Source organism: Hibiscus syriacus, unplaced genomic scaffold (assembly GCF_006381635.1).
Source record: "Hibiscus syriacus cultivar Baekdansim isolate YM2019G1 unplaced genomic scaffold, ASM638163v2 tig00001980_pilon, whole genome shotgun sequence".
NCBI lineage: Eukaryota > Viridiplantae > Streptophyta > Magnoliopsida > Malvales > Malvaceae > Hibiscus > Hibiscus syriacus.
The window spans coordinates 403089-411543 of record NW_024061902.1 but is presented as its reverse complement, the minus strand read 5'-3'; positions in this window follow the sequence as shown (position 1 = coordinate 411543).

The window sequence follows — 8455 nt, the reverse complement described above, 5'->3', positions numbered from 1 at the left end:
GCATATTTCATTTGTAGACACACCTTTTATTCAATTAAAGTGAGATTATTCTCTTCTTAAGTCCTGGTGACTTTTTATCGACTTATCAAGTATTTTATACTTGTGGCGTCAACCCCTTTTCTTTCATCTTGATACTTCTGGTTCCTAGTTCATATAACTAGTGGGTCAAAGTACTTAACACCACCCCTTGAAGAAGCAATATAAAGATTGGGTCTCTGCTCTCTATAGCATTGGTTCTTCTTTGAGATTTCTTCAAGATACTATCCTCACAACCATCCTTTTATTTCATCTCCATAACCATAGCCTTATCAACTATCTTCCGCTTTCATTACTCATTATTTAAATAGCCTACCAATTCACCCATACGTATACCACCCTTAACCATTCTATTTTGAGCCATTCACTTTGCAGGTTGTTTTGCTTCCTTCCTAGATCCACAATCATTTGAAAAGGTACAAGTACCTTACATCACCTAGGCTTATTAGATGGATACTCTTGCTGTAAGAATTTTATTTAGAGGTAAGAGATAGGAAGGATACTGGAAATCAAGTAACATATCATTTATCTTGGCTAGAGAACAAAAATTTGATTTGTCACAATAGTGTCGTGGTATGCTGACATAGTTAACTTTCTTGTTATTGGTATTATGCCTTCAGATCTATCTATCCAGGGTAGGAAAAAGTTTAGACACGACGTATGCCATTATTACTGGGATGAATCGTTCTTATTCAAATAATGTGGAGACCAATTAATTCAGAAATGAGTCCATGGATAAGAACATGAGGAGATTATATTTCATTGTCATACATCCCCATGTGGAGGATAATTTGGTGAGATAAGGACTGTTGCAAAGGTCCTCCAATCCGGCTTCTACTGGCCCACCTTATTCAAGGATGCACACGACTTCTATAAGTTATGTGATCATTACCAATGTAATGGGAATATATTGAAGAGAAATAGATGCAATGACAAAATATTTTGGAGGTTAATTTTATGGGACCCTTCCCATCATTCTTTGGTGATATGTACATCATCTTGGTTGTGCACTATGTGTCCAAATGGGTGGAAGCCATGGAAACACCTCACAATAACTCCAATAGTTCTTGCATAAAAATATATTCACGCATTTTGGAGAACCACGAGCAATTATCAGTGATGAAGTCACTCACTTTGATAACAAATTAATTTCCAAGGCACTGCAAAGATATGGGGTGCACTATAAAATTGTCATAGCATATCATCCTTAGTCCAATGGGAAAGCTGAGGTTTTAAATCATGAGATCAAGTAGATTCTTGAGAAGGTGGTCAACTCTAAATGAAAAGATTGGTCACCAAAGATGGACGAGGCATTGTGCGCATATCGCACAACATTTAAAACGCCGCTTGGGATATCTCTATTCAAGTTAGTCTATGGAAAGGCATGTCATTTGCACGTGGAATTAGAGCACATGGCATACCAAGTCATCAAGAAACTAAATATGGATGTGCAACTTGCTGGAGAAAGGAGATTGTTGGAATTAAACGAGATGGACTAATTTATAGCTCCGGCGTATGAATATGCTCGCCTTTACAAAGAAAAGAAAAATTATGGCATGACAGAAAAAATTTTCCAAGATAATTTTTTCGGGACAAAAAGTATTGCTCTATAATTCAAGACTCAAGTTATTTCCAGGTAAGTTGAAGTCCAGATAGTTAGGACCGTTCATAGTACATCAAGTGCATAGCCATGACGCAATCAAAATCTAGAATTTGGATGATATGACTAATTTAAGGTGAATGGTTAAAGGTTGAAGGTGTAAAATAGAGAACCAATCCTATGAGATAAAGTGGCATCGTTACTCCATGACGCCATGTTACATAGGCAACATAATTTGCACTCTGTACATAAATAATTTTTCCTTTTTTACTTTGCACGAGTTGTTTATTTCGATTTTATTTTCTAATTTTATTTCTATTGGTGATCTGGTGACATGTAGGAGATTAGGGATGAATCTCATGCATAAAAGGAAGCAAACCCTAATAATTTATTTAGCAATACTTTTGAGAGGGAAAGTTTTTTTCCTTCAATATTTTATTCCCTTTTATATTATAAAAAATCTTTCGCAGTAATAACCATATCTTATTTTTTTTATTCATTTTACCTATTTACCCAAAAAAACTACCCACATTATCCAAAATTGTCTACTTTAATATCTCTCTCTCACCGTCATCTTTCAATTACTTTTCTTCTTCATCTTTTGTTTTCTCCTCCTTTCACCAAAACACTCCATAGATGCTGTCCAAAATCTTTGCTACCTCCACAGTAATTTGTTATCATAAAAAAATGATGGCTTGTTAAGTCAAATCCAGGTGTATCCACTTCGTCAGCCACAACTACACGTTTCCAAAACTTCCAAAGTGTTGAGGCCCAGACAATATTTAAAGTGATGCAAAAATGCCAAGTGTACTTGGAAGACGGTTTTACCTTTTATGCCTCCGACGAGAAACCGATCGGGCCAGAAGTAATGGACATTGTCCGGAAACATAATTGGGAAAAGTTCGTCGGCATCCAAAGGTAGTGGCACCGATGCTGGTCTGAGAGTTTTATGCACATACGGGATACCTATCCCAACACATTGTCTATGTAACAGGAAAGTTCATCTGTTTCACTCCCTCTGCCATCAACATATATTTTAAGCTCGGTAAAGTAAAAAATAAACATAAGAAATTTCTTACCGAGGTATATTATGAGACATACGATGGTGTTTTTGAGGATTTATGTTTTGGTTGGGTGAAGATTAAAGGGAATGCCCCAATCGAAAGCATGTGGATCATCGAGCTCTTAAACCATTCACAAAACTGTGGAACCACTTCTTGAAGGGAAAGCTGATGCTCACCTTGCACAACACCACAATGTTGCTACGACGATTGATGTTGTTACATTCCATTATCTATGGGCACTCAATCGAAGTGGGTGAAATTATCTTTAAATAGGTCAACGAATGTGCAAATCAGGCTAGAGGTAACTTATATTTTCCCAATTTAATAACCACTTTGTGCTTGAAGAAAAAGGTCCCTGAGGATCCTTTAGAGGAGTTTATCAAATCAAAAGAGGGAAATACCAAAAACAAGGTACATGAGCTGGTAAGTTTTGATGATAACGCTCTAAATGAAGGATTAGAACGAGGTACCAAATCTATAGTCACGATGAAAATAGAGGTTGTGGTCACCAACACTCGGGAGACACAAGAACAGCTTGAACGCTTGGAGGGTCAAATACAGACCTTCTTCATTTATTTCAAGGAAAGAGATTCACAGCTGAACGTATTCTTGAAGGAATTACTACCATATACCACTGAAGACGTGTCGCCATTTCCTGAAGAAATATTGCGAAAATTAGCTCCCACATATGGTCACACATTTTTTGCCTCAGCACCAAACGTTCGCTCAGTTTCCAAGTTGATGTCACCCCTTTCGCCACGTACAACTCTCCAATCCATGCAGAAGGATAGGGCAATATCGATGAGTACATCAACTAGTCCTTCTTATCTTCCGAGAATACTCAGGAAATACCACCCGATTTTTTCAAGGCCGAAGATTTTTCCCTAGCTACTAATGTTGTTAAACTAGTTACAGAGTAGCCCATCCCTGATCCATCCCCTGAACAGCCATAAGATCTGAACACTGAACCAGTTATCAACCCTGATGCAAGCAGTCCTAGACGTCCCTACTAAGACATCCCCAACCAAGGAAATGACCCTACCAGATAGTCCTCCCAGGACCCGACATCGCCTCAATCGCTCAGCATGTTGTATTTCTATTTTATCTCCATCTTCGCTTCCATCAGAAGACACAGGGTCAACCATCCCCTCTTCTTAAGCAATACAACACCCGTGTGACCAGCCGAACTTCTCTACCATAATGAGGTACTATATTTTACTTACACTTACATCAAAATTTTAGAATAACTTCCCTTACATTAGATTCCATGCATTGAGGATAATACACCCTCAATTTTAAGGGAGATATTGTGTCTCAAACTTAGTTGCATTTGATAATGATTGGTTGAAATTTTTTTTGTCATGGTACAAGTATGTTAGAACATTTGTTGGAATAACTTGAGGATGTCAGATGATGAAAGAAAATTCTTATTGCCTTTTCCATAATTATTTTATGATTGTTGATGGATAAAGCCGACCTGAGGACTTGATACTTTGTGATCTTATTTAGAGAAAAACTTTTTATGCGTCGTAGCATTAAATGATCGAAAATATTAAGTTGAACTCCTTAATGTTTTGAATTGTGTTGAATTGCAAATAAATGGAATGACCTGGAAAACTCCATAAATAAATGGTTGCCTCAGAATATGAGTGAATGAAAGTAGTCATAGGATGACTCTACCTGACTAGCTCGAGGGTGGAAGGTATGCTCCCTTTCATCTAGAGTGTGGGATGGTAAGTGTGATGAGCTGACTCCCCTTGAAGCAATGTTTACTTTAAGAAAGCAACACAAAGTTTGAAGTTATATGTTAAATAAATAGGAATGAAATTGTTCTTAATGAATAATTTGATGCATTGGGAAAACAGAAGAAGTTACTTAAGATTTTTCTAAATACGTTAAGAATGGAATAAATACAATCACACCCACCCACTGACAAAGAGTCTTGACCTAAGGAAAGGAACTTAACTTCTCGTACAGTCTTACATGTTGAGGCCAAACTTTTTGTTGATGGATAAAATTTTAAACCACATGATTGTCCTAATTTTTACTTTGCAGTGACACATAATTTTTTCTACCATTTATCATCAATTACTGGAGGACAAGTAATAGCTTAAGTTTGGGGTTGTGATAACTCCATAAAAGATAGTGTTATGAGTCTTTTTACTTACGTTATTGTTTTTCTAAAAGCCAATTGTCATAACATTTTAGTTGCATATAGTTTCATTTAGGACATATTTGCATATGGTGGACAAGTTTTACTGAGGCAAACTTTATTTCGTTTAACTCATGCTGCTGCGGAGGAAGGATGTTTGCTGGTTGTGTTGATGCAGGAAATGACTAAGGAATAATTCATTTACTGGGAAAAATCAATTTACTCTGGCTAATTGAGCATAAGAAGACGATAGTGAGGAACATATTTTCTTGCCTAAGCGAGAGATATCTTGCAAGTCTGACACAGCTCGATGACACTACTGACGTCACTTGCCCAGCTTCAACCTCACGTGCAATCATGCCCTTATTAAGTTAATTGAGACCACTGTTAGCTCCTATATCATTCATAAAATAGGTATGATATTTAGGGAATTTCCAAGGGCACTAAACCCTAGAAATTCCCACTATAAATACACCATTATAACTCTTCATGAGAAAAATTGAATAGAAAAGAGAAGAATATACCCGGGGCTTGGAGTAGATTGCTGCAGCACTTCACTTTCACACCATCCCCAACTCGACTGTGCTTGGTACACTCTTTATTCGGACTTCATTGGAGTGACGGCAGAGCCCTAGAAAGAGGTTGGTCGTCAGAGCAGCCATGGCGGAGGTCTGAATGTCAAGGTAAAGCTCTGATTTAGGGAGTTTTTCTTTCTTTGTTTTTCATTTGCATATCGTTTAAAGGGTTGTACTTAAAGACTAATTTTCGATGATATTTTCCACACCATAACTATTTTATTTGGTGTTAGATAATACGTGAATGATACTTTGTTCAATTATTAATGAATGATGTGGTTTTTGTTTATGCTAAGTGTTATTTTGTTTAATGTCTTAAAATTTTTCCTTGACACTGTAAGAGCGTTTGAGATATTGTTTGGTGCCATGACAAAACATTCCTAGTATTTGTAAGAGCCTTCGAGAGATTGCCATTTTTCTAGGAGTAGATGCCTAATATCAAGATAGTTAGGGTAGATCTACGTGAACAAGGGAAATCATACGGGATGGTGAGGTTTTAATCTGCCTTAGAGACAAGGAGAGGGTTTTATTCGACTAAAAATGGTAAATACTTAAGTAAGATAGGCCAAAGGCTTTAGTTTATGCTGAAGGGTATTGCTGCAACAACAGTTTAACAAACCAAGGGTTATATTTCACGCCGAGTAGAATTGTCATAGCAAAACACCTAATAGACTCTAGTAAATCATGTCGGGCATCGCAAGCATAGCATTCTAAATCATTATAAACGTAGAATAATTTGTCAGCGTAGCAAGTCCATGTTAAAGTATGTCCAAAGACCAATCATATGATGATTGTAATAATACATTTATTTACCGATTTTATTGAATAAAGGCATTGCCACTATTATTTTTAGTTATATGTCTGTGTTTAACATAAACTAAAACATAATAAAGTCTATATAATACCATTATTAAAAGATCCATAGTCAAGTACTATTATGGGCATGGACAATAATAATACGCTTAAGACTAACATGTTATTGATTGATGACAAGGAGTTTTCCTTGACATAGAGATGTCAGAATTGATACATGATTATATTGTTAGAGAACAATGTATTGGATTGACCCATCATGAGCATATGTCTTGGATTATTATGTAACGGTCATAACATTGCTCATGGTGATGACTATATGTATGATCCTCAGACTTGAGATCAATGTCATTGCAGCATATATTGTTATATGGTTTGATAAAGTTAAACATGCTCCATAACTGGTTGCACTATAAAGACTATTATTGAATATATCTCAATAAATATAGTTGGGTGTATGATTAAGATAAGATTTGTCCTTCCTACATAATAGGAAATATATCATAAGCCACTTGATTGAGTGAGACTAGAAATGCATGTTCATGCTCAAATAAGTTGATATGTGATATCACAAATTATTCGTTAATTACAGTCTACTTTAGATATCAAGAAACAATAGATGGGCTATACAAGTGTGACTATTCTAAGACTTGTGCCTATTCTAGATATAAAGGACAAAATGATGTAATACATAAAAGAGTTAATCACTAAGATGATACGTCGAATCATAATTTCTTGTAAATTAGGTGATAATGATATATTACCGGATGTCACTCACTGTATGTAATATTAGAATTGTTCTAATAATTACTACTAACGTTACAAGAACCTACAGGGTCACACCCTAGGATTGAAATGAGCAAAGATGTACAATTTTTTGTATGTAACTATAATATATCTAGAGTTAATATATGTATATTTGATATACATATGATTTTAATTATCCTGAATATAGTAAGTAAACATTAAAACAATGTCATATTGATTACAACTCTTTTAATTGATATTTAATTCAAAATAATTAAATAAGATTTTAAATAAACATTAAAGTTTGTAATTCATATTATAAGTCTTTAATTATACTTAATTTGATTAAATAAGAAATTTATTAATTCGAAATAAATTTAAAACCCTAAGTGTTAAGGTAACTAATATATTTAAGTGAAGTAAGGTTTAGCAACTGACTACTCCAGTTGTTTTTTTCTCAAAACTGATTTTGAGAAAAGAAAATTTTGGTCTCAATCAAGTGAACTACGTAGAGGCCGAGACGTGTTTTCGTGGAGGATTACAATTCGAACCGTTCGTGATCACTACTATTCGCTGCTATATTTGTTGTTTTTCAAGGAACCCATTGTAAATATTTGCATCCTTTCCTCCCGATTTTATTTTTACGTACTTGGATCGCTGGTGAGATAGTTAAGTTTTGTTTTTGCTGCACCGTGGGGTATGCCGATGGTTCCAACAGTCCAACCAAGTGCTCCTTTAGAAGTTTAATTGTATGGGGTTTTTCTGAATATTTAGCACTCAAACATTTTTATTGACTGGACAACTTTTATATGTTTACATATGTGATGAGTGTTCAGAATCCTTAATCTTTTATCGTTATTTCTTCGATTTTGTAGAGTTAATGCTGCTAAATTGGTCGTGTTATGCTTTTTTTCGTGCAGTTCCTTACTTTCTAGAATTAGTGACAAAACGAGCGTATTCTATATTTTTTTATTATTTGGTCAAGGCTGGAGACATGGGCACGACTCTGGGCATGACACAGTCTAACGTGGCAGTTTCTAGAAGGTCCAGTCAGTGACAGTTTCTAGAAGACTTCCTCCACACGCCTTCTAGAAGATGGATGAGCAGAGTTGAATTAGGAGACTAGTTTTAAGTTTGAATTTAAATAAAAACAATTTTCTTTAGGATTATTTTATTTTATTTTCTTTGTTTATCCTTAGGCTTTGAAAGGCTATAAATACCACTTGGGGGTAAGCCTAAACTCATCACTCAAATTACAATCTTATTTTCTCTCTGGTTTTTATTAAAGTTTTCTCTTTTTAAATTTAAAGTTTTTATTTTTCTTCTATTTTCAAGTTTTGTTTTTAATATGGTATGACATTTTGTCATACTTAGCTAAATTTTTCATAAGCCGAGAGCTGATGCGATGACTCAATTCCAACGAGAGAATTGAAACAGGCCCCTAATATCTTCAGAATATCTCTCTCAA